The sequence below is a fragment of the Castor canadensis genome, chromosome 1 (genome assembly GCF_047511655.1).
Source record: "Castor canadensis chromosome 1, mCasCan1.hap1v2, whole genome shotgun sequence".
Taxonomy (NCBI): domain Eukaryota; kingdom Metazoa; phylum Chordata; class Mammalia; order Rodentia; family Castoridae; genus Castor; species Castor canadensis.
Window position 1 is genome coordinate 8603723 of NC_133386.1, and position 24118 is coordinate 8627840.

Sequence of the window (24118 nt, forward strand, 5' to 3'; positions counted from 1 at the left end):
CCAATGCTCAGGCTTATAAAACAGGAGGTCCTGGCCTCAGCTGTCTTCCCGTGCATTTTTTATGGTATAGTAGTGTTGGAAGCCTCACCTTCTAAACCCCACTTTCATTGTGTTTCCTGAAATTTCCAAATCCCGCCATTGGGCCTGGCTTTTCAGGTTTTCCACTAGAGGGCATCTATTTGCTGTTGGAGTCATGGCTACAACCACTGTCGTTCTTCCCTGATGTGGCTAGAGATGATGGGCCAGGCCCTCCTTTTACAGCCCACTGGTCCAGGTGGCCTTTGCATAGCAGCTGTCACCTATTGCAGCTCCACACACATGCAAAGTTGGTGCACACCTGTGCCTTTGTGAGGTTGGGTTCCCTTCCTGGAATGTCTGTCCTCCACACTGTCCTCTGTCTTCTTTCCATGTGGACACCTCACCTCAAGAACTCCCTAAAGCACCCACTGACCCCCTGCCCTCCTGCTCACCCTGCATTTGAATATCCTCACTGCTTTCGTGTTTCTGCCCCTGGTAGACGTAAGTTCTTTAAGCATGTCACTCTTCCTTGTATTCCCCGGTACAAAAACATTCCCTGGTACATGTTAAATGTTCCTTAGATACTTGTTGGGTTAATGGACACGTGCCCTTTAATTCAACTAAGAAAATATGCCAGTGGTTCCCTACACAGAAGTCATCTACTTATACCTTGGCTTTATGTGAAACTTTCTCTGAACCAGAATTTCTCCAACTAGAATCACTAATCTGCTTTCTTCCACGTCTTTCCAAACTCCCTGGTGCCTCCATGGCTTAACCTTCCTGGGATTCTTCTCTTCTGCCATCGTCTGAATTCCACACTCCTCTGAAGCAGCTTTAAGTTCTTATCTTTCTTTTACATTAAGCATTTCCTTAGTCATTGCTGTGTGTCGGGCACTTTAACTAGAAGGGGAGAGGTTTTGTTTTTGTTTGTTTTGTTTTGTTGTTTTGCTTTAGTTTACTGCTAATTGATTTAATTCTCACAACCACTTCCTGAGGTGAATGTTATTATCCAAGTTTTGGTAAATGAGATTAAGTAACTTGCACAAGGTCACACAGCTAAGGAGATGAAGACAGTATTTGAACACAGGACTGTCATATTCTAAAATCATGCCCTTTTATTTATTTATTTATTCATTAATTCATTTTGCTTGCTGTACTTGGGTTTGAACTCAGGCCCTTGCACTTGCTAAGCAGGTGCTCTAACACTTGAACCACACCCCCAGCTCTTTTTTGCTTTAGCTATTTTTCAAATAGGGTCCCCCATTTTTGCCCAGGGCCTTGGACCTTGATTCTCACAACTATGTCCCCCACATCACTGGGATTACAGGAACACATCATCACATCTGACCTGGTGGTAGAGATGGATCTTGCTAACATTTTGTCTGCCTCAAACGTCGATCCTCCCACTCTCAACCCCAAGGAGACGGGGTCATAGACATGTACCACCATTCCCAGAAAGACATGCCCTTTCACTCCATACCAGAGTAAGGGACAATGTTCTAGGCTAGATTCAGATTTGATGTTCTTTCTGTATTAAGTCTGTTAATTCACAGACTTGAAATACTTTTAAAAGCATAGAATAGTTCCATCAAAATGAGGGAAGCTTGTGTTTGATCAGAAATAAAGGGAAAGGAACTCCCAACTTGACCTAAACTTTCATAGAACCCAAGGTACTCTTTTACCCATGCCCACGTTTCCTGTGTTTTACACCGTGAGCCATCAGCACATGTGAGCACACAGTGGGGGAGAGCTGCACCAAGGAATGAAATCGTAGACTAGACTCCCGGGCCTTACCACAACCTGCAAATTCACTTCAAAACAATACATTCAGATCTCAGATCCTTCGACCAAAACAACTCTCATTTTCAAGAACAGAAAGAATTAGGGGTTTTTTATTTCATCTTACAGGAAATTTCCACCCATCAGCTTTAAACTTTACTTTTTATTCAAAAACACAGCATGTTTTTATATTGAGATCTTCCTAGGAAAATGAGAGCTGAGAGTCACTAGTTCACACTCTGAATCACGGTTTTACTCTTGCTGGAGATCACGGAAATCTTTCAGATCAAAAGGAAATGATTGGTACAAACATTCTCTCACTCTCAGTTCTTCTGCAGGAAATGGAAAAAACGGAGCGCCTATAATTCTGTGTATTAACATCAGATTCGAATAATCACTGGGTAGAAGAACAAGTGTCAGTCGCAAACCAGACTCCTCTGGTCAGAATGAGGTTTTGAGGCCATGATGTTTATATGATTTTGGAGTCTCTCTTTAAAAAAAAGAAAGCAAGCCTACAAATACAAATTTAATCATCAACATAAATATCTAGAATGAGAAACAAAATCATGAATTATAAATTTAGTAAAACTGAAAGACATAACAAACAAAATTTTATCCCCCCCAAAATCACATCTTTTTATTAACTGCCTGACACATTTCTCTACATTTTTTGGCTGCTTACCCTTTTAAGTCACTTTTTCCTAAAAATAAAGACTTTTAAATACTTTCTATAGAAAGAATAGCAATTGTTTTTCTTTTAGTTTGGTTAAAAAAAATGCAGTTCCTTTCACCATTGTTAGTTTAGTGTGACTTATTTCAGCTTCTCAAGTTACTATTTGTAATGTCAATGACTTTTGGATTGTCAAATTTTGACAAGTATTTTTCATACAGGATCTGTAAAATCTGGGGGAAAAAATATCTGCAGAATACCTTCTGGCTCTATTTCAAATCTTGTTCTGTCACAACCACATCCTGTCAATGTCAGACTGTGGAAGTGGCATTCTTATCATAGGACATGTCTCAAGCCAGGTGGATTATCTCTGGAAGCCCCTCCTACCCCACTACAGCTACCAATAACTCACCTATTCAAAGAAGTCATTGAATACCACATAAATAAATCCCTATTCTAGGGTCTGAATGTTTGTATTGCCCCAAAGTTCACACGTTGAACTTTTCTAATCCCAACCAGGCATGATGGCTCGTGCTTGTAATCCCAGCTGCTTGGGAGGCAAAGGTTGGAGGATCAAGGTTTAAGGTTAGCCCCAGACAAAAACACAAGACACTATCTGAAAAATAACTAAAGAAAAAGGGCTGGGGTGTGGCTCAAGTGGTAGAGCACCTGTCTAGGGAGTGCAAGGCCTTATGTTCAGACCCCAGTATCACCAAAAAAAAAAGAAATTCTAATTCCCAACCCAAGATGAGGGTATTAGGAGGCAGGACTTTTGGGAAGTGATTAGGACATAAGGGAAGAGCCCTCATGGATGGGATTAGTTCCTTGTGAAAGAGGTCTAAGAATGACCCCTTACTCCCCTACCCCATGCGAGGACACATCCAGAAGACACCTTCTAAAAATCAGGAAAAGGGGCCTTCACCAGACACGGAATCTGCCAGTGCCTTCACCTTGGACCCAGCCTCCAGAACTGTGAGAAATAAATTTCTATCATTTACAAGCTACCCAGTGTGTGGTATTTTATGATAGCAGCCCAAAGGGACTAAGCCACTCACTGAACCCAAACTAAATATATCCCCTTTAGCCTAGTCCCCAAATCCCTAGAGCCCTTCACTCCAGGGCCATCCAACAGAAGGGAGAGTCAGCATGGAAAGAGACAGCAGACCTAGTTGACTGTAGTTTAAATACAGATTTTACAAATCCACATGGCCACGTGAATCTATCTGGATACTTACGAAAGCTGTAGTGGGGAACTATATGAACAAGATTGCCTTGAGCTCAAGCCTTTTTGCTTTATAGGAAGAGCCACCTCTGGATTCCCTAGCTTTGAATGCCCTCAGTCTTTCACTAACAATCAGTGAAAAGAACAAAACTTAGCTCTTGAAGTACTTAAGTCATCCAGACACCCCACAGTCACAGTCACAGTTTATCATATCCATGGTGGAGAATGAAGGCAACCAGCGCGAGGCCCTGAGTTAGGTGGTTCCATCACCGGATGTATTCATGTACCATGGCTCATTTATTCCTCACAGCAACACTGAGAGGTGTTCCCTGCCACACATTGGGAAAGAGGCTCAGAGTTACTGAGCGGCACAGCAGGGCCCAGGCAAGCCACTGAGGCCTCAGCCCATTCCACCTTCACAGGCAGCCATCCCACCTTCTTTATCTCTTCCTAATAAAAGTAACATTCACACGTTAAGGAAAACATTTAAGTATAGAGAAGAAGAAGGAATAAAACAAATTACCTACAGTCGCATTACCTAGATACAACCATGGCAAGATTTTGGTAGATTTTCCATATCTTATGGGACAAAGAGGTCGAAAGCATTAAATTAAATCGAATCTATTTCTCTCATTGTTAAAGAAACGCGTTCTCTAAAAATATGAAAAATACTGAAAGGAATAATACTGAAAGCTACCTACATTTGTTTGATAGAGCTTCTGTAACTAAGTACCATAGGCCGCGTGGCTCAAACAGTAGATGTATTGTCTCACAGTTCTTGAGGCCAGAAGTCCAAGATCAAGGTATTGGCAGGGTCTGGGGGTTTCCTTCTGAGGACTGTGAGTGAAGGTTCTGTTCCATGCTTCCCTGTAGCTACTGGTGATTTGTGGGTGGTCTTTGGCATCCCTTGGCTTGTAGAGTGTAGAAGCATCACCCTGGGTCTCTGCCTTCATCTTCACATGGCATTGTCCCAGGGTGCAAGTCTGCCCAAATTTTCCCTTCTATAATGAAACCAGTCATATGGATTAGAGGCCCTCCCCACTCCAGGGTGGCCTCATTCTAATGTAACAAATCATATGATCAAAGACCCTATTTCCAAATAAGGTTGCATTCTGAGTGTCGGAGGTTAGGTTGACATGTGAATTGGGAGGGAAGACACAATTCTACACATAACATCTTCCCAACTCCTATGAGCCAAACAAAATCAGCATCAGCAATTTATTATTAGGTGATTTTGAAAACATGGCTACAAATTCTGTTGACACTCCTATTGAAGGTGGGGGTCTGTGTCCCCTCTCTTTGAGTCTCAGCAAGCTGGTCACTGCTCTGCTTCATGGTCCTAATACTCAAGTCATCAGCACCAGATAGTGAATGAAAGAATTCCAGATGTTTCCAGTCCCCAGTTATCAGGTCACCCCCAGCTTGAATCTTACTGACCTCAGGTCCCAGGCATCATGGAGTAATAACAAAACCATTCCCATTGTGCTCTGTTGAAATTCCAGATCCACAGAACCTGTGAGCACAATAAAATGGTTATTGGTTGTGACAATTCGACAAGACCATGGGGTGCTCAGATATTTGGACATAGATTACTCTGCCTGTGTCTATAAGGGTGACTGTGAATTACATTAACACTTCAACCAGTAGACTGACTAAAGCAGATTTCCCTCTCCAAGGTGGGACTGGATGGACCTTATCCAGTCTACTGAAGGCTGACTAGAACACACGTGAGTAAAGGAGAACGTGTTCTCTCTGCCTGCTCAAACTGGGACACCAGCCTCCCCTGAACTTACACTGGGACGCATACCATCCTTAGTCCTGGTTCTCAGCCCTTTGGACTCAGACTGAAACTAAACCACCAGCTTTCCTGCATTTCCAGCTTACAGATGCAGACCATGGTACTTCTGAGCCTCTATAATCAGATGAGTCAATTCTTTATAATAAATCACCTCTACGAAGTACACACACTCATTATTAGTTCTCTAGAAATCTCTGGAGAACACTTATACTTCATTTAAGCTACTAATTCCAGAGGGGTGGGGGGAGGTTACACAGCAATAATAACTAGAAGTGTGATGATTGTTGGTCATTTTTCTGTGCCTTTCAAAATATATCTCTTATTGAATTGAGTCATGAACTTAGATCAAAAGAAAATGATAGATTTCTCTGATTCTGAAGGGTTGGGTTTTTTTTTTGGCAGTACTGAGGGCCTCATGCTTGCTAGATAGGCACTCTTACCACTTGAGCCACTCTGCCAGCATATATGTGTGTGTGTGTGTGTGTGTGTGTGTGTGTGTGTGTGTGTGTGTGTGTGTGTGTGTGCTGGGGTTTTTTAAGATAAAATTTCTCCAACTATCAGGCTGGCTTTGAACTGTGATCCTTCTGATCCCTCCTGAGTAACTAGGATTACAGGGGTGAGCCACCAGGCACATGGTCTGAGATTTTCTTCTGAGGTACTGTGATTTGAACTCAGGACCTTCACCTTGAGCCACCCCACTATCCCTTTTTTGTGAAGGGTTGTTTCAAGATAGTCTCGAGAGCTGTTTTCCTGGGCTGGCTTGGAGCCACGATCCTCCTGATCTCTGCCTCCTGAGTAGCTAGGATTACAGGCATGAGCCACCAGTGCCCAACACTGAGATTTTCTTTAAGATGTAAAAAACAGATGATTTACATTTCCAAATAATCACATTGTATTTACAAAATGAACATACTGAGTCCAAGCATAGGCAACAGAGACATTCAGAAGTCCCAAGTGGAAGACAACATAAAGTGACACTTACTGACTCACTGATTGTTGACAGATGTTTTACTGGTCTTAGAATCAGGTAATGGCAAGGTGTGAGAGTGCAGACAATGTGTGAGGCTCTTAGCACTTCAACTGGTCTGTACGCTGCACTATGCAGCTGCAGCCATGAGAAAGAAAGAGGCATGCTGTCCTCTTGGCATGATGCCAAGAAAACCATGAAAACCATGATGCCAGTATGAACAGATGGCAGGATCAAATCAGTTGTAAGCCCTCATCTAAAAGGAAATTTCTTCTGAAACAGAGGTAAAGCACATGGTGTGAGAAATACATTTTCTAAGTAATGGGGGAACTTCGAGAGGAGACTAGGGAAGTTCTACAGGCCCCACCTCAACCCAGGCTGCAGAACTGATATACCCCACAGGGTCAGTAAGTGCCTGCTTTTGGATCTGAAGTGAATAAAGTCAGTCTCAGACGTCCCTGATCATGACGACCACGATGCTTTCCCATTACTGAGTTTTTTGTATTTGGACTACTCTTTAGGATAGTAGAACTCATCAAGAATTTTTTTAGTGAAAGGACAGGATAGCCTTGCAAATCTGCAAGTATGTGCTGTGGCTTTGGACACTGGTGGATCTGAGGCTGGCCCCAACGTTTCCCTCTGAAAACCCTATTTGAGGTTGTTTAGTTGCCTTCTGATCTTCAGTGGGATTTTCATTCCTGAATAGGTAACTTGCTTCTTTCTGCTTAGTGCTCATGTGATCTGTTTCCTGTGTCCTTATAATATTCAAATGCTGCTATCAGCCTCCCTTGGATTGTGGTTCATTCTTTTGATCTGCATATCCAGGTACTTTGTCAACTCTGGAAACACTTGTTGATTGAGGGGCCTTTAGTTCTTGAATTTTCCCACAGGAATACTCAGGACCCCTTCTCCTGTACAGCTATCATTTTCTCCCAAGCTGGCTATTATTGTTAACCCTTTCCTCTGTACTCTGTGAACATTTCTCAGGTTGCTTCTTTAAATCACTAATTTGACATTCAACAATACTCTCTGTAATGTTGATTGCAGCTCTGGTTTTTATTTTAAATATTAAAGTTCCCTTTTTTGATGGCATTGGAATTTAAACTCAAGGCCTCACACTTGCTAGGAGGTGCTCTACACTTAAGTCATGTCCCCCATCCGCAAGCCCCAACCCCAGGCCTTTTTGTTTTATTTTTTAAATAGGGTCTCTCCCTTTCTGCCAGTGGCTGGCCTTGGACCATGATTCTCCTAACTCTGTCTCCCTCATAGCTGATATTATAGAAAAGCATCACAACACCCAGCTTATTTTTTGAGATAGGGTCTTGCTAACATTTTTGCCCTGCTTGACCTCTAACCATGATCCTCTCATCTTCAACTTATATTTCCTTTTAATTACTTATTTCTTGGTACCCCTACCTTATACTCTGGCTGAGACATGTTGGATTTCTCTCAGTTCCTCAAAATGCTACAGCACCTCTACATCACACACATGGTATTCTTTTGCCAGAATGCCCCTGCTCTCTACCTCACATCTTCTGACAAACTTTACAGTTTCCTATGTTCTGAGTTATGGATCCTTTCACACAGGAAGTCTGCCTGACTCCCAGCAAAGCTCAAGGGTCTTTGTGCTTCTATCGTGCCCTATTATCACAGGTCTCACGCCACTGTGTGCTGCTGCTCCCTGGTCTGGTACCTCACTAGATTGTGAGGAAGAACACTGTGAGGTTTTATTCAGCATTAAATTCTTGGCCCCTAGTACAATTCTTGACACATGGTAAGCACACAAAAAAATATTATTGGGCTGGGGACACAGCAGATCAAGCCTGTAATCCCAGCTACTCAGGAGGCAAAAAATGGGAGGCTACAAGTCCAGGCCAGCTCAGGCAAAAAGTTTGCAAGATCCCATCTCAACCAATAGCTAGGTGCAGTGGTCCACCCTGTAACTCTACCTGTGTGGGAAAACACAAACGGGAGGAATGCGGTCCAGGCCAGTCAAGGCAAAAAGCAAGACTCAGGCTGGGTTGTAGCTCAGTGGTAGAGCATTTGCCTAGCATGCACGAGGCGCTAGATTCAATCTCCAGCATCAAAAAAGAAACAACAACTAAAAAAGCAAGACTATCTCAAAAAATAACCAACATAAAAGGGCTGGAGAAGTGGCTCAAGTTGGAAGAGTGCCTGCCTCAGAATCAGAAGGCCCTGAGTTCAACCCCCCAGCACCACCAAAAAAGAAAAAGGTTTTGCCTACAAATATTATTTTCTCATCCAGTTGCCTTTTTAATCTTTAGAGTTCTCATTATGGCTCTCTGCTCTTATTCACAGGTGGTACCAAGTATGTCTTTAGAGAAACCAAACAGTTTCGCTTCTAGAAATCAGTCTTTCTCTGGCTGTTCGACGCCTGCTGTCTCTCTCCTGTTTGACAGGTTTTTTTTCCATACTTCATGTTTCTCCTGTTCCTCTTCCTCCTCACCCTTCTCATCCTCCAGCAAGGGAAATAACACAGGCCCAGTGCTCACTGGCAGATCAAGCCCTCAGCCTCACTCTTGATCTACCTGGGTGCATCATCAATCCCTGTTCCGGTTAAAACACAGGCCACTATACACCACTCCCCTCTGCCGTCCCCGTTTCCATCTTCTGTGCTCTTCCAGACCAAAATGGGACATTCTCCATCCCTGCTGCCTTAGGAGAAATCCCAACTTCAGTTCATGCCATTTGAAGCCAGGAATCTCCAACCCTGACTTTTAAAACTATTCCAGGGATGAAGACATAATTTCAGCAAGTATCTTTGAACACAGTTTGGAAGCCCTAGCTATGCCCTATGTATTACATTAATTTCTTGCTGAAGAGACCTGAATGTTTAAGAACTTGTGCAAGCAGTCTAACATATAGTAGAGCATAATCTCCCCATGGTACCCGTATTTTCAGACACCAAGTGAGCCGTGTGAAGACTCAGAGGGGGAGACAGCAGCCTCCCAGGTAAGGAAATGTCCAGATTTCTGAGATGGCTCCCATTTGGCAGGCAGGGGACTTAACTGCCCTAGTGTCTCCACCACCTGGAGACCAGTGTAACCTCAGAGCCAGGAAGAGAGGCTCCACGCATTCAGCATAAACAAGTTAATAAAAACTTAATTCTGCTTCCTGCTAAGGAAGCAGGATGGAAGAATTTACTTTCAGAGGAGATCTCAAAGAAAACTAAGGTGACTTATGATTAATTAATTGGTACACAGAAAAGAATTATTAGGAGTTGTATTTTTTTTTTTTTTTGGTACTGGGATTTGTACTCAGGGCCTTCACCTTGAGCCACTCCACCAGCCCTATTGTGTGTGTGTGTGTGTGCGTGCGTGTGAAGGGTTATTTTCAAGATAGGGTCTCGTGAACTATTTGCCCAGTCTGGCTTTGAACCATGATCCTCCTGATCTCTGCCTCTTGAATAGCCAAGATTACAGGCGTGAGCCACTGGCGCCCAGCTAGGAGTTCTACTTAAGATTTTTTGGTTATAAGCAATTAGCATTGGTGGGGGGGTAGTAAAAGAAATATAGCATATAATACACCTCGTGATAATGCCGTGTGTAGTGTGTGTGTTTGTGGTATGTGTGTGTACACTCCTGAAGGGTTAAGTTAAACTCAAAGGTTTTAAAATTAGTGCATATTTCATATCAGAAGGTCTTTTAAAGAAATATTGTTAAAAAGTTTTAAATTAAGAGATTTCTTTTGTAAGCAAATTATACCTAGCTTTTTGTAATTTTTCATTTTTTTTAATTTTTATTGTTTCATTATTATATGTGCATACAATGCTTGGGTAATTTCTCCCCCCTCCCCCCACCCCTCCTTTACAACCCACCCCACCCCCTCCCTTCTCCCCCACCCCCTCGATACACAGCAGAAACTATTTTGCCCTTATCTCTAATTTTGTTGTAGAGAGAGTATAAGCAATAATAGGAAGGAACAAGGGTTTTTGCTGGTTGAGATAAGGATAGCTATACAGGGAGTTGACTCACATTGATTTCCTGTGCGTGGGTGTTACCTTCTAGGTTAATTCTTTTTGATCTAACCTTTTCTCTAGTTCCTGGTCCCCTTCTCTTATTGGCCTCAGTTGCTTTTAAGGTATCTGCTTTAGTTTCTCTGCGTTGAAGGCAACAAATGCTAATTTTTAGGTGTCTTACCTATCCTCATATCTCCCTTGTGTGCTCTTGCTTTTATCATGTGCTCAAAGTCCAATCCCCTTGTTGTGTTTGCCCTTGATCTAATGTCCACATATGAGGGAGAACATACGATTTTTGGTCTTTTGGGCCAGGTTAACCTCACTCAGAATGATGTTCTCCAATTCCATCCATTTACCAGCGAATTATAACATTTCATTCTTCTTCATGGCTGCATAAAATTCCATTGTGTATAGATACCTCATTTTCTTGATCCATTCGTCGGTGGTGGGGCATCTTGGCTGTTTCCATAACTTGGCTATTGTGAATAGTGCTGCAATAAACATGGGTGTGCAGGTGCCTCTGGAGTAACCTGTGTCACAGTCTTTTGGGTAGATCCCCAAGAGTGGTATTGCTGGATCATATGGTAGATCAATGTTTAGCTTTTTAAGTAGCCTCCAAATTTTTTTCCAGAGTGGTTGTACTAGTTTACATTCCCACCAACAGTGTAAAAGGGTTCCTTTTTCCCCCTCATCCTCGCCAACACCTGTTGTTGGTGGTGTTGCTGATGATGGCTATTCTAACAGGGGTGAGGTGGACTCAGCGTGGTTTTAATTTGCATTTCCTTTATTGCTAGAGATGGTGAGCATTTTTTCATGTGTTTTCTGGCCATTTGAATTTCTTCTTTTGAGAAAGTTCTGTTTAGTTCACTTGCCCATTTCTTTATTGGTTCATTAGTTTTGGGAGAATTTAGTTTTTTAAGTTCCTTATATATTCTGGTTATCAGTCCTTTGTCTGATGTGTAACTGGCAAATATTTTCTCCCACTCTGTGGGTGTTCTCTTCAGTTTAGAGACCATTTCTTTTGATGAACAGAAGCTTTTTAGTTTTATGAGGTCCCATTTATCTATGCTATCTCTTAGTTGCTGTGCTGCTGGGGTTTCATTGAGAAAGTTCTTACCTATACCTACTAACTCCAGAGTATTTCCTACTCTTTCTTGTATCAACTTAAGAGTTTGGGGTCTGATATTAAGATCCTTGATCCATTTTGAGTTAATCTTGGTATAGGGTGATATACATGGATCTAGTTTCAGTTTTTTGCAGACTGCTAACCAGTTTTCCCAGCAGTTTTTGTTGAAGAGGCTGCTATTTCTCCATCGTATATTTTTAGCTCCTTTGTCAAAGATAAGTTGCTCATAGTTGTGTGGCTTCATATCTGGATCCTCTATTCTGTTCCACTGGTCTTCATGTCTGTTTTTGTGCCAGTACCATGCTGTTTTTATTGTTATTGCTTTGTAATATAGTTTGAAGTCAGGTATTGTGATACCTCCAGCATTGTTCTTTTGACTGAGTATTGCCTTGGCTATTCGTGGCCTCTTGTGTTTCCATATAAATTTCACGGTAGATTTTTCAATCTCTTTAATGAATGTCATTGGAATTTTGATGGAAATTGCATTAAACATGTAGATTACTTTGGGGAGTATAGACATTTTTACTATGTTGATTCTACCAATCCATGAGCATGGGAGATCTCTCCACTTTCTATAGTCTTCCTCAATCTCTTTCTTCAGAAGTGTATAGTTTTCCTTGTAGAGGTCGTTCACATCTTTTGTTAGGTTTACACCTAGGTATTTGATTTTTTTTTGAGGCTATTGTAAATGGAATTGTTTTCATATATTCTTTTTCAGTTTGTAATTTTTCATTTCTAATCTTTTATTTATTCCAAATTAGGTACATCTATCTCTTTATCTAAACCCTTTACAAATTCAACCTTTTGCAGAAACAGATAACAATGCTGTCAAATTCAAGAAAAAAAGATATGAAGATACAGCATATTGGACTGTCTCAAAGCACTTGAGTTTTATACTTTAAAAAGTTAACCATTAGTGAATCCAAAATTTATAAACTGAGATAATTCTATAGCATCTAGCTCTCCAGCCCTGGCTTCTTACCTTCTCACCCTCTAGGGTGTTGTTCTGTAGATGTCCTGTAATCTTCACAGCAAAATGTTCCCCATGAGGTGGAGAAATCAGATTAGAGCCCAGCTGAATAAAGATATCAGACAGAAAGAAACAGGGCTGGCAGAGTGGCTCAAGTGGTAGAGCACCTGCCTAGCAAGCATGAAGTCCTGAGTTCAAACCCCAGGAGCTACCAAAAAAGAAAAAACTACACAGATAGAAAGAAGCAAAGAGGAATGAAGGGGACCACACATAACCATCACTCAGAGTTCTGACCCCAGTGATACCTGCAGCCCACCAACAGTGCTGCTGTTCCTGAAGGCATGTGATAAACCACCCTGTGCACTCCTAAATATCCCCTTTTGCCAAGCAAGGTCAAACTGGATTTCTGACAGAAGCAACTGAGAGTTCTCAGTAATACAACTTCTCTATGTCATATTTTTATTTCTATAAAGTTGGGCATAGATAACATTTATAATTTTTAAACGTTATATAGCACTTCACAATTTTCTAAACATTTATTATCTCTCTGAGTCACAAAATTAGTTGAGTGAGGTGGATAGGGCAGATGTCTCTGGTTTCAAAATAACAAACAATAATAAAATAAGACAAATAATAATTTAAGGCCAGGTAGAGTGGCTCATACCTATAATGCAGGTACTCAGCAGGCAGAGATCAGAAAGATTATGGTTTGAGGCCAGTCTAGGCAAAAAGTCAGCAAAACTCCATTTTCAACCAATTACCAGTAAGATATGATGATGCACATCTGTAATCCCACCTACTTGTAATCTCTCCTACCTGGGGGGCGTGGGTAGGAGGATGACTGTCCAGGCTTGCCTAGGCATAAACACAAGACCCTAGCTCAAAAATAAGCAGAGGAAAAAAAGGGTTGGAGATGTGGCAGAGCATCTGCCTAGCAAGCACAAGGCTCTGAATTCAAACCCCAGTATTGCAAACAAAAAAATTAAATTTTGCATGAGGTCACACATCAAGTGAGTGCCAACTGGAGTTGAACTCAAGTCTTCTTATTCTAAATACAGGACTAGAGTTCAACGCACCACTTTACACCTGTGCACACTTGTCAAATGGACCCGACCCTGGTCCTTAAAGAGTCAGCGGTGTAAATAACTCTTCTGATTTGTCTGTTTTGTAAATGTCATTTTTAAGTGGTATTTCACTAATGCAATGTATACCTGTGCAGTTATTTGATTTAATGAAGCCAGTAAAGAATTAGTGACACCTTGTGGACAAAATGAATTCATGTGCTACCCATTTTCAGTTAAGAGACTTGTCCAAAGGTCTTATGCACTTCACTGAGTTAAGACGATAGACAAACTTCTGAGAAGAATACTCCATGCTTACAGACTCTACTTCTGAAACCAGATGCTGTCCTCAGACACTCTGTGGGCTTTAGTCCCCACTACCTCAAAGAAACTGCTGTGACTGTCACGTTCACAGATGACTTCCCTGTTGGCAAACCCCATGGTTACTTCTCAATTCTCATCTTCCTTAACCTCCCAGATCATGTTGAGCACAATGTTCTGAAACCCTTGGTTCAACAAACCACACTGTTTCCCTTCTACCTTTAAAGACTTAGAGCTCTCTAAATGCTCAAATTTCTCTCTCTACCCACACCTCTGTGGAACTCCACACTCACATCCCTAACCTGCCAATTTGGTATGTGCATTTGGATGTCCAATAGCATCTCAAAATTAACACGTCCAAAAGAGAACTCTTGATTTCCTTCTCCTTCCACCCGTTGACTGCATCTCAGTGAATGATGTGATTATTTTGTCACTTTACTCAAGCCAAAAGCTTAGTGGTCATCTTGTACCCCTCTATTCCCTGCCCCCCACATCTAACCCATTAGTAAACTATCTTAATTCATTCTCCAAAATATCTCAAAAGGTACCCCTTCTCTCCATTTTCCCTGTCAACCTCTCCTCTCTACACTATGGCAATGCCCTCTTAACTAGTCTCTAACTTGTTACCTCTTACAATCTAGTCTTCACACAGCAAATAATAATCTTTGTAAAACATAACTCAAGTCATCTCATCCTCCCTTAAAGCCCTTCAATAGCTCCTCATAATCCTAACACCTCCCCCATCCCACAAGGCCTGATGATTTGACTCCTCACCGCCCCCAGACCCTCTCAAAGCTCACTTAATCCTTGTCCTCAGGACCTCCACATCTGGCCACCCTGCTCCCCTGCTCCTCTCCATGACAGGCCTGCTCCTTCCTCAGGAACAGCACCCTAGCCACTCACCTCTGCCTGGACTGCTCTTCCCCAAAACTCCACGTGGCTGATTCCTTCCTACATCACACAGGACTCTGTTAAACATTACCATCTCAGGGCTTTTCTATCACTTAATGTAAAGCAGTCACTTAGGATGCCTATCACAACATCTTGTTTTGTTTTTATCATAGCTTTTATCATTCCCCCAAATTTTTCTTGTTTTTCTTTTCTGGTTGATTTGGTGGTTGTTAGGATATATAGAATGAGAGGTGGGAAGGAAAATGCAAAGGAAGCAACAGGGGGTTCTCAGGTCGAAAGAGAATAAGCACCACAAGCTGACAGTTTAGCCATAGGTTCTAGGGTCAAACAGACAAAGGTTTAAGCCAAATTACATACAATTTTCCCACTAAAAAAATGTAAAACCTTCTCTTGACCCAATTTCCTTCCAGCTACTCTTTCTTGAGTCAAATCTCTCTCTGCCCATTCTTTTCTGAATCCTCTATACTTGAGTTTTCTCCTCCACAACTCCACAGATCACCAGCTACCTCCCTGTTGCCAAGTTGGCCTATGAATTGCATTGTTACCAGGGGGTGGTACCCTGGTCAAGATCTCAGGTCCTTGATGTCCCAAAGAACTAGATGGAGATACACAGATTACAAAGTAGTAGCAGAGTTTTATTGAGAGTGAGAGAGTGAAAGCAGGAAAGTACGGTCCCCAATGAAGAGTGGGGAACAGGCTCAGAGCAAGGTAGTTTAAGAGCAGTACCTGTAGCTCAAGAGCACCAGTGCGTTGGTTTTAGATGGATATTTATAGCGAGGGATGAGCAAGGGGAGATTTGGGTGGTACTTAGGAGTGGCTTTTGGTAACTGAATGTGCATGTGAATCTAGTGAGCTATAATTACAGACCCTTGCCTGCATGTCCCTGTTTGGGTTTAGATGAAAATGCTATTTCAAAAGGGGCATCTTGGGGCTTTCCCAGATGGAGCTAGACCACCTACCTGTTCCCTGTGAGATGATCAGCAAGGAGGCCACCTATTCCCCGTGACCTGGTTTGGATACTTTCCCTAAATTTCCTGCCTCAGTATTAGTTGATTACTCCCTCTCCTTCAAACACTCACCACTTGATTCTCAAGTGACCAGACTTTCTTCATTTCTCCTTCTCTTTTGTCACTTTTCTTCTTTTGTCCTTCTCCCTTGATGGTTACTCCTCATCTTCCTGACCTGTAAGTATTAGAGTAGCTCAAAGACTCGTCACTGTTCACTCTATACTCCCTTAGTAATCTTGTTTCATGACTTTAAATAGCATCTACTTGCTGTTGAGTCAAAACCCTTATCTCCACTTTGGACCAATCCCCTGAATTCTAGACTCCCACATCTGATGGTCTACTCAATTATTCTTATCTGAATGACTAATGAGCCTCTCAAGCTTAATGGGCCCAAAATTGGGCTTCCAATGCTTATTCCAAAACCCCTTCCTCTCCAGTGTTTCCTACCAGTAAATGGCAGCTGATTCTTCTAGTTACTCTGGTCAACAAAAAAAATCAGTTTAGTCATTGGAATAGCAATCTGTACAGTCAGTATGTGATGGCAGGGAGAAGGGAAATACATAAACTGGTATGGAACTTTTCTATTGCTTTTCCTCCTTGGGGCATTTTTCTAAGTGTCTGTGCAAGGCATTTAAGGCAAGGAGAAAACAATGACCTAGAGTTGTCAGGCATCTTTCAGACCTGGAAGAGAAAAACTGGAGTTGAGAACATCGGACAGGACTTGAAGGGACAGGACACCAAAGATAGGGGGATTACAGAGAAGACAGTCTGACATTTTGCTTGGCTTTTAGTCTTTGAGGTATTTGCTGAATTATAAGCTTGAAGAGCACTAGCAAATTAAAAATACACACACTAGAAATTGCTAAATGGCTAAAGAGCTAAGTAGCCCTTTCAACAATATTATAGAGCTGGAGATACAAAAAACAGAGTTCAAGATCACCCAAAGATTGGGAACCTGTTAAACATCCCAGGCTTCTTGTCAAGAAGGAACAGAAAGTCCTATGCTTTAGGATAAGGTCAAACTGGAAAAAAATATCAACCCTCACAAAAATCCAAATCCTTGATTAAGGGTCATCTGCTCCTACTCCAACTGCCAGCCAGAATAAAATTAAGTCCTTGCACTGGGGATAGCATGCAGTTGGTAGAGCTCATGCCTACCATGCATGAGGCCCTGAGTTTGATCCTCTCTGGAAAAAAGAACATCAGCCAGAGCCTCTGTGTAACTTTTTATACACAATGTCCAACATTTAGTCATAAATTGTAGGGTCATCTTTGGCTCCCTTCTTTCTCTGGTGCCAACATCTAATCCGTTTCTACCATCAGAACAGACCCAGGATCTAACCCCTCTCACCATTCTCTACGTCGTTACTGATCCCAGCCACATCTCAGCCAGTCATGCGGGGTAACAGCTTCCTCTCAGGTCTGCCCTGAGAGGCATACCCTTGCCCTACTTTACTCTATCAAATTATGTCAAGTGTCTACTCAAAACCTTCCAGGGGCTTTTAACCCTGTAGTAAGCACTAAAGCCTTTGCACTGATCCTCAACAGGGCACAATTTGGTCCCTGACTTCAACTCCCCTTTGCTCAAGCTCCACCCTCACTCACCTCCTACCCTTATCCAACATGCCTGGTATGTGCCTGCCTGAGAACTTCGCACTCACCACTTCCTTGATCAGGAATGTTCTGCCAAAGAGTCTCAAGTTTCATTCCTTCACCTCCTCTCATCTTTATTGGAATATCACCATCTCAATGAATCCTTCCCCTACCAATCTAAAATCCCTAGACTCCCCTCCAGACAAGACCTAGCCTTCTTCCCTGCTTTTTTCTCCTTGGCTTTTATAACTATCTTGCATACATGTTTTACTCACTGGTCTGGGGGTTTTGTCTCATCCACTAGAATTAAGGCAGCATTTTAATCTGTTGGCACAGCTTGGCACATAGTAGATACTCAACACTATTTACTGACTGAATCAGTGTTTCAGACCATTCAAGACAGTTGTCCAGGACACAGAAATCAGTAATTGTCACCTAAAGGAGAAACACAGGCTAGAGATAAGTATTTTGTTGCCATGAGTATGTGAGTGATACTAGAAGCCCCAGAGGTCAATGTGATTGCCCTAGGAGAAGGTCAAATAAATAGGCTGTGGATTTACAAGCCAGAAGAACCATTAGTAGCTATCATAAATTCCAACTGTGGCTGGTGTGGCACTATTGGTTATCTACTCAGTACCCATTCTTCCCTATGCTGGCATCCTCCAAACCAAATTTGCTCTTCCCCTCCTCCTGGCCAAGAGCTTCCTGGAAGTCCCTAAAGTTTGAGGCCCCCCAGTCTAATCAAAATATGGTGGTCCTATGTAGATCCCAAATTTCTACCCATAACATGATTGATTCTGGTCACCTAATAGTTTACAAGCAAGGTTTCTGCAGTTTCAGTAAAGACAACAGACAAGATTTCTATGTACTTCTATAGCTATCTTCACACCAATGACCAAGGTGACAGAAAGATGAGATAAAAAAACATGTTATTGACAGTGTGCTGAGCCCCAAGTTGCCAACTCGAAAAGCACTCAATCTCTGAGTTTAAATGAAATAATCTACTCCTTAATTGTTTCAACACTGGAACTGCTTGTAATTGGTATTCTGTTCCATGGGAGTAAAAAAGATTGATAAGGTAATGTCAACATTTCCATGATATGGTGTCAACTTTTCTGTCTACAGCATTTCTACAATTCATCTACACACACCCTACTCAAGAGGTCTCCAAGTGCACCTCGTTTGAGCCTTTGATCACAGCCACTCTGAATGCAATTCCCCCAAGGTCCTTGGCCAAAGTTACAATCGCTTATCATTTATTTCTCCTTTAGCCCTTTCGAAATTTCCTCCAAATTAAGTGACCAGCTCTAAAATCTGCCAGTAGTGTTTTTACCTTCAGCATTTACCATACACCTTCATATTAGTGTGACTTATACAATGGCAACATTTACTTTAGACCACAAACTTCAAAGATACAAAGGTTAGCATTTACCAGGGATGTTTCTAAGGACTTAACTTTTATTAATGCTTTTAATCCTCACAACAAATCCTAAGAGACAAATTCTAGTATGCCCATTTTGCAGATTAGGAAAATGGAGCTCAAAAATCGTAAACTTGCCACAGTGTTGAGGGCTTGTGATAGAACAATAATGCCGCCATTTTATAAATTAGCAGCACCTCATGGAAAATGGAGCCATTCCCCCCCTTAACAAGGTTTCCCGTGCTCCCAAAAACAAGCTCCACCTCCATCAGGGACCCCCCCCCATGCGCCAACCCCTTACCCTCCCTCTCCTATAAAAGGCCATGCCTGGCCTGAACCCCTTCCCTTTTGTCCTTTCTTCTTCCTGCACTACCTCGTACCTGCCATTAAACCCTGCCCTTGGACGTGAGTTTTCTCATGAGTTTTCTTTGTGTGGCGTTTTTCCTAACATTTGGTGCCGAAACCTGGGATCGGGTTGAGTTCCCAGCACTGACCTTGCTTTCCCGGCTTTCCTCGGGATCTGAGCTGCTTTACCGGGACCCCCGATCCTAGAAAGCGCCACTCTCTCACTAGCTCACGGGGAAGTTCCTCCGCCCCAGCGCGCATCCAACCGCCATCCACCACCGGCCAATCTTCCCTTAAGGTCCTCTCTCCCTCGGTGAGTCCTCCTTGCACACAGAGCTGTGATCTCTCTCTCTCTCTCTCTCAGCTCGCTTTTGTCCCGGGAACCACATTCCCCACTAGGGACTGTGGCCCACCCTGTGGTGAAGACGTTCCCTCTGGGTGTTGTGTTCCACATCTCTCTCTCTCTCTCCTGAGGACCTGATATTTCGGGGACGCCCACCATATCTTTCCTCAGGTCAGGCCTTCACCATGGGAGTTGGACCTTCCAAAATTCCCTCAGACTCCCCATTGGGATGTCTCCTGGCCAACCTTGGGCCCCTATGCCTCACGCCTGATCTTAAGCCACGAAAGCTCATTTTTCTCTGTAATCGGGCCTGGCCCCAATATCCATTGGACAATGCCTCCAAATGGCCACTTAATGGCACTTTTGATCCCAATATTTTAAGGGATCTATACAATTTCTGTGAGCACACTGGCAAATGGAAGGAACTTCTCTACGTCCAATCCTTTTCTTATCTCCGCACCAAACCTTCCCTCTGTACCTCCTGTTCCCCTGCACAGGTCCTACTAGCTTCTAAACCAGTCTCAAAACCAGCCAAATCCTTCTCTGAATCCCCTCCTGACTCTGAAGCTTTCCCTTCTTTCGACCCTGCTAACGAGCCTCCACCTTATCAAAGACGGGCTTCTATTGTTCAGCCATCGGCTCCCGCCCCTCCTCCCGCTTCTCCTCCCACCCCTCCTCCCTCTTCTCCTCCCACCCCTCCTTCTGCTCCTCCTCCTGCCCCTCCTCCGCCCGCCCTTCCACTTACCCAGGACCACAGGATCCCATGAGCCTCCCCCCACACTCACTCTCATGGACCCCCCAGTCAGCCGGTTTCCATCTACCCTCTCCAGGAAGTGGCTGGAGCGGAAGGCATTGTGAGGGTCCACGTTCCCTTTTCTCTCGCTGACCTCTCTCAGATAGAAAAGCGCCTTGGCTCCTTCACCACTAACCCTGATTCTTATGTTAAGGAATTTCAATACTTGGCTCAATCCTATGACCTTACTTGGCATGACATCTATCTCATTCTTTCCTCCACCCTCCTCCCAGAGGAGAAACAATGGGTCTGGGACACGGCTAGGGCACATGCAGATGAGGTCCATCGCACCACCCCCCACCCATCCTGTAGGAGCTACAGCGGTCCCTACTGAGGAGCCTCATTGGAATTACCAAACCGGTGACAGAATGCTTAGGGATCAGATGGTTACCTGTTTAGTGGTGGGATTAAAGAAGTCGGCCCAAAAGGTTGTTAATTTTGATAAGCTTAGAGAAATCCAACAAGAAAAAGAGGAAAATCCAGCTAGTTTCTTGTCCCGGCCCACAGAGGCGCTACGACGCCATACAAAAGTTGACCCTGAAACTAAGGATGAGACAATTATCCTTATGACCCATTTTATCTCCCAGTCAGCTCCAGATATCAGAAAAAAGCTCAAAAGGCTAGAAAATGGCCCTCAGACTCCACAGGCTGAAATTTTAAACGTGGCCTTCAAAGTCTATAATTACCAAGAAGAACAACAAAGGGCTGATAAGAAGAGGAGAGATAAGGCTAAATTCCAGATGTTGGCACAAGCCCTCTGGCAAAAGCCTCCGACCTCTAACTCCCGAGGCCAGGGAAAATCCTGAACACCTCCTGACCCATGTTTTCAGTGTGGCCTTGAGGGACACTGGGCCCGTGCTTGTCCTAAACCATGCCGCCCACCGGGGCCATGTCCTAAGTGCAAACAGGAGGGCAACTGGGTGATGGACTGCCCCTCCACCCCTCAAGGCGGAGGGTCTAAGGCCCCCCACCATCCCTCCTCCCTAACTGATCTTCTAGGACTGGTGACTGTGGCTGAGGACTGACGGAGCCCAGGACTCCCAGGCCCAACGACCATAACTTCACAGGAGCCCAGGGTAATGGCCATTATTGACGGTAGGCCTATCTCTCTCCTCCTGGACACTGGGGCCACTTTTTCTGCCTTGCCGGAGTTCTGGGGACCTACCAAGCCTTCTTTAACCTCCATAGTCGGGGTGGAGGGAACTCCTACCCAGCCCTTAATGACTTTTCCTCTAACCTGCATACTGGGAGATACACTTTTTACTTACTCCTTCCTAGTCCTCCCTAATTGTCCCACCCCACTCTTGGGAAGGGACATTTTGTCAAAATTCCAGGCCACTCTCACCTTACACCCACCTCCTCTTAATCCATGACCCATTAATCCCTTGTCTCCATCCTCTCAGCCCCTCCTTGCCATCATGGGCGCTCTGCTTCCACAAGCCCCTCCTGACCCCTTGCCCTTACCTGCTACACTGGTAGATCCCATTGTGTGGGACCTCCAGAACCCTGCAGTCGCTACCCATCATGAGCCAATCTTTATTACTCCCAAGGACCCCTCTGTTTTCCCAAACCAACCTCAATATCACATCTCTCTAATCCACTTACAGGGATTAAAGCCTATCATCTCAGAGCTTCTCTCTAAGGGCCTTCTTCACCCAACCCACTCCCCCTATAACACTCCTATTCTGCCTGTAAAAAAGCCCAATGGGTCTTATCGGCTGGTACAGGACCTCCGCTTAATCAATGCAGCAGTGACTCCTATACACCCGGTGGTACCCAACCCCTATACTCTCCTGTCTCTCATCCCTGGTACCACCACCCATTTCACAGTCCTGGACCTAAAAGATGCTTTCTTCACTATCCCTGTCCACCCACAGTCCCAAAACCTGTTTGCCTTCACCTGGACTGATCCAGATTCTCATACTTCCCAACAACTGACCTGGACTGTTCTGCCTCAGGGGTTCCGGGACAGTCCCCACCTCTTTGGCCAAGCTCTGGCTAGGGATCTCTACCCTCCATCTCTCCCCAAGTAAACTCCTCCAGTATGTAGATGATCTCCTGCTCTGCAGCCCCTCGCTCGAGGATAGCCAACAACACACTGCCCTCCTGCTTAATTTTCTGGGAAAAAAGGGATACCGGGTGTCCCCTAACAAGGCTCACTGTCTCTCACCCAGGTAACTTACCTGGGCCTATCTATCTCCCCTACTCATAAGGCTATCACCACAGATCATAAGGCCTTGCTAGCCTCTCTCCCTGCCCCCACCACTAAGGCTGAAGTTCTCTCCTTTCTTGGCCTGGCTGGCTATCTCAGAGCCTGGGTACCCAACTTCAGTCTAATGGCCAAACCTCTATATGAGGCATCTAAGGGTTCCATTCAAGAGCCCCTGGACCCCTCTCAGCCTGTGTCAAGTCATTTTAAAACCCTCTTACAAGCTCTATTACAAGCCCTGGCACTTCACTTGCCAGACCTCACTCGTCCCTTTGTCCTTTATGTTTCTGAGAGGCAAGAGTTTGCCCTAGGAGTTCTGGGACACAACATAGGGCCCTCCTTCGCTCCAGTAGCATACCTCTCCAAACAGTTAGACCCCACAACCAGGGGATGGGCCCCATGCCTCAGGGCCCTGGCTGCCGCCTCTCTCTTAATCCAGGAAAGCAAAAAACTTACCTTTGGGTCCCCCCTTACTGTTTACTCCCCCCATAGCCTCTCGGAACTCCTCACGTATAAGGGACTTTATTCCATGCCCCCTTCTCGTATCCTATCCCTCCAGGTGGCCTTGGTCGAGGATCCCACTCTAACTTTCGTTTCATGTCCCCCACTTAACCCAGCTACTCTTCTTCCTCTCTCTTCAACACCCCTAGTTCACTCCTGCCCTGAGATCCTTGAAGAGCTCCTTCCCTGCCCAGACCACATTCAGGAGGGCACCCTTTCTCAGGTTGACTACACTTGGTTCATTGATGGCAGCTCCTTCATTCACAATGGACAGCGAAGAGCTGGATATGCCATCATGTCTGAGTCTGCCATCATTGAGGCATGCCCTCTCCCTTTGGGCACTACTTCCCAGAAGGCAGAACTGACTGCCCTGGCCAGAGTTCTAACTCTGGCAAAAGACAAAACTGTCAACATTTATACTGACTCTAAGTATGCATTTCACACTTTACTATCCCACTCTGCTATCTGGAAGGAAAGGGGATTCCTAACTACAAGGGGAACTCCCATTATCAATGCTGCCTTAATAGCCCAGGTCCTACAGGCTATTCCCGGGTAGGTATTACTCATTGCAAAGCCCACCAGACTGACTCCTCCATAATTACCAGAGGAAATAACCGAGCAGATACAGAGGCCAAGCGAGCAGCCCTCCAAACTGCACCCCAATTGGCCATGTACCCCCTTGCCCCAGCTTCCTCCCCTCCTCTCACTAAACTTTCTCTCCCCTCTTCTGAGGTTAAAACCCTTATCTCCTATTTACATATGCTTTTTCATCCTAACCTTCATGCTCTTTACACCTTTCTCCACCAATCCCTTTCCCTATCTCCAGGAGACACACAATACCTTAAACAGATTACCCAATCCTGCTCAATTTGCCAGCGCACAAACCCCAACTCCAATATTAGGCCCCCTCCCTTTCCTACCCACCAAGCCAGGGGATGTCTCCCTGCTGTGGATTGGCAGGTGGACTTCACACATATGCCTCCAATAAAGAGGATTAAGTACCTCCTGGTATTGGTAGACACCTTCATGGGATGGGTGGAGGCCTTCCCTACAACCAATAAAAAGGCCTCCACAGTAACAACGA

At 44.0% G+C, this 24118-nt stretch overlaps 1 long non-coding RNA gene across 15 annotated transcripts in view; it reads right to left on the reverse strand.

Annotated features, from left to right (window-relative positions):
- The window catches only part of LOC141422604 (uncharacterized), a 182860-nt gene that overhangs the window by 52624 nt on the left and 106118 nt on the right, over positions 1 to 24118 (reverse strand). For 9 of the 15 annotated variants that reach the window (XR_012447297.1, XR_012447287.1, XR_012447296.1 and 6 more), the window contains one exon: positions 5127 to 5202. The exons of 3 other annotated variants lie outside the window; for them this stretch is intronic. This is a non-coding gene — a long non-coding RNA (uncharacterized lncRNA). Of the gene's footprint in view, positions 1 to 1892; positions 5203 to 15902; positions 16006 to 24118 lie in introns of those variants that run through there. 3 more of the 15 variants (XR_012447286.1, XR_012447299.1, XR_012447290.1) reach the window with 2 other exon arrangements.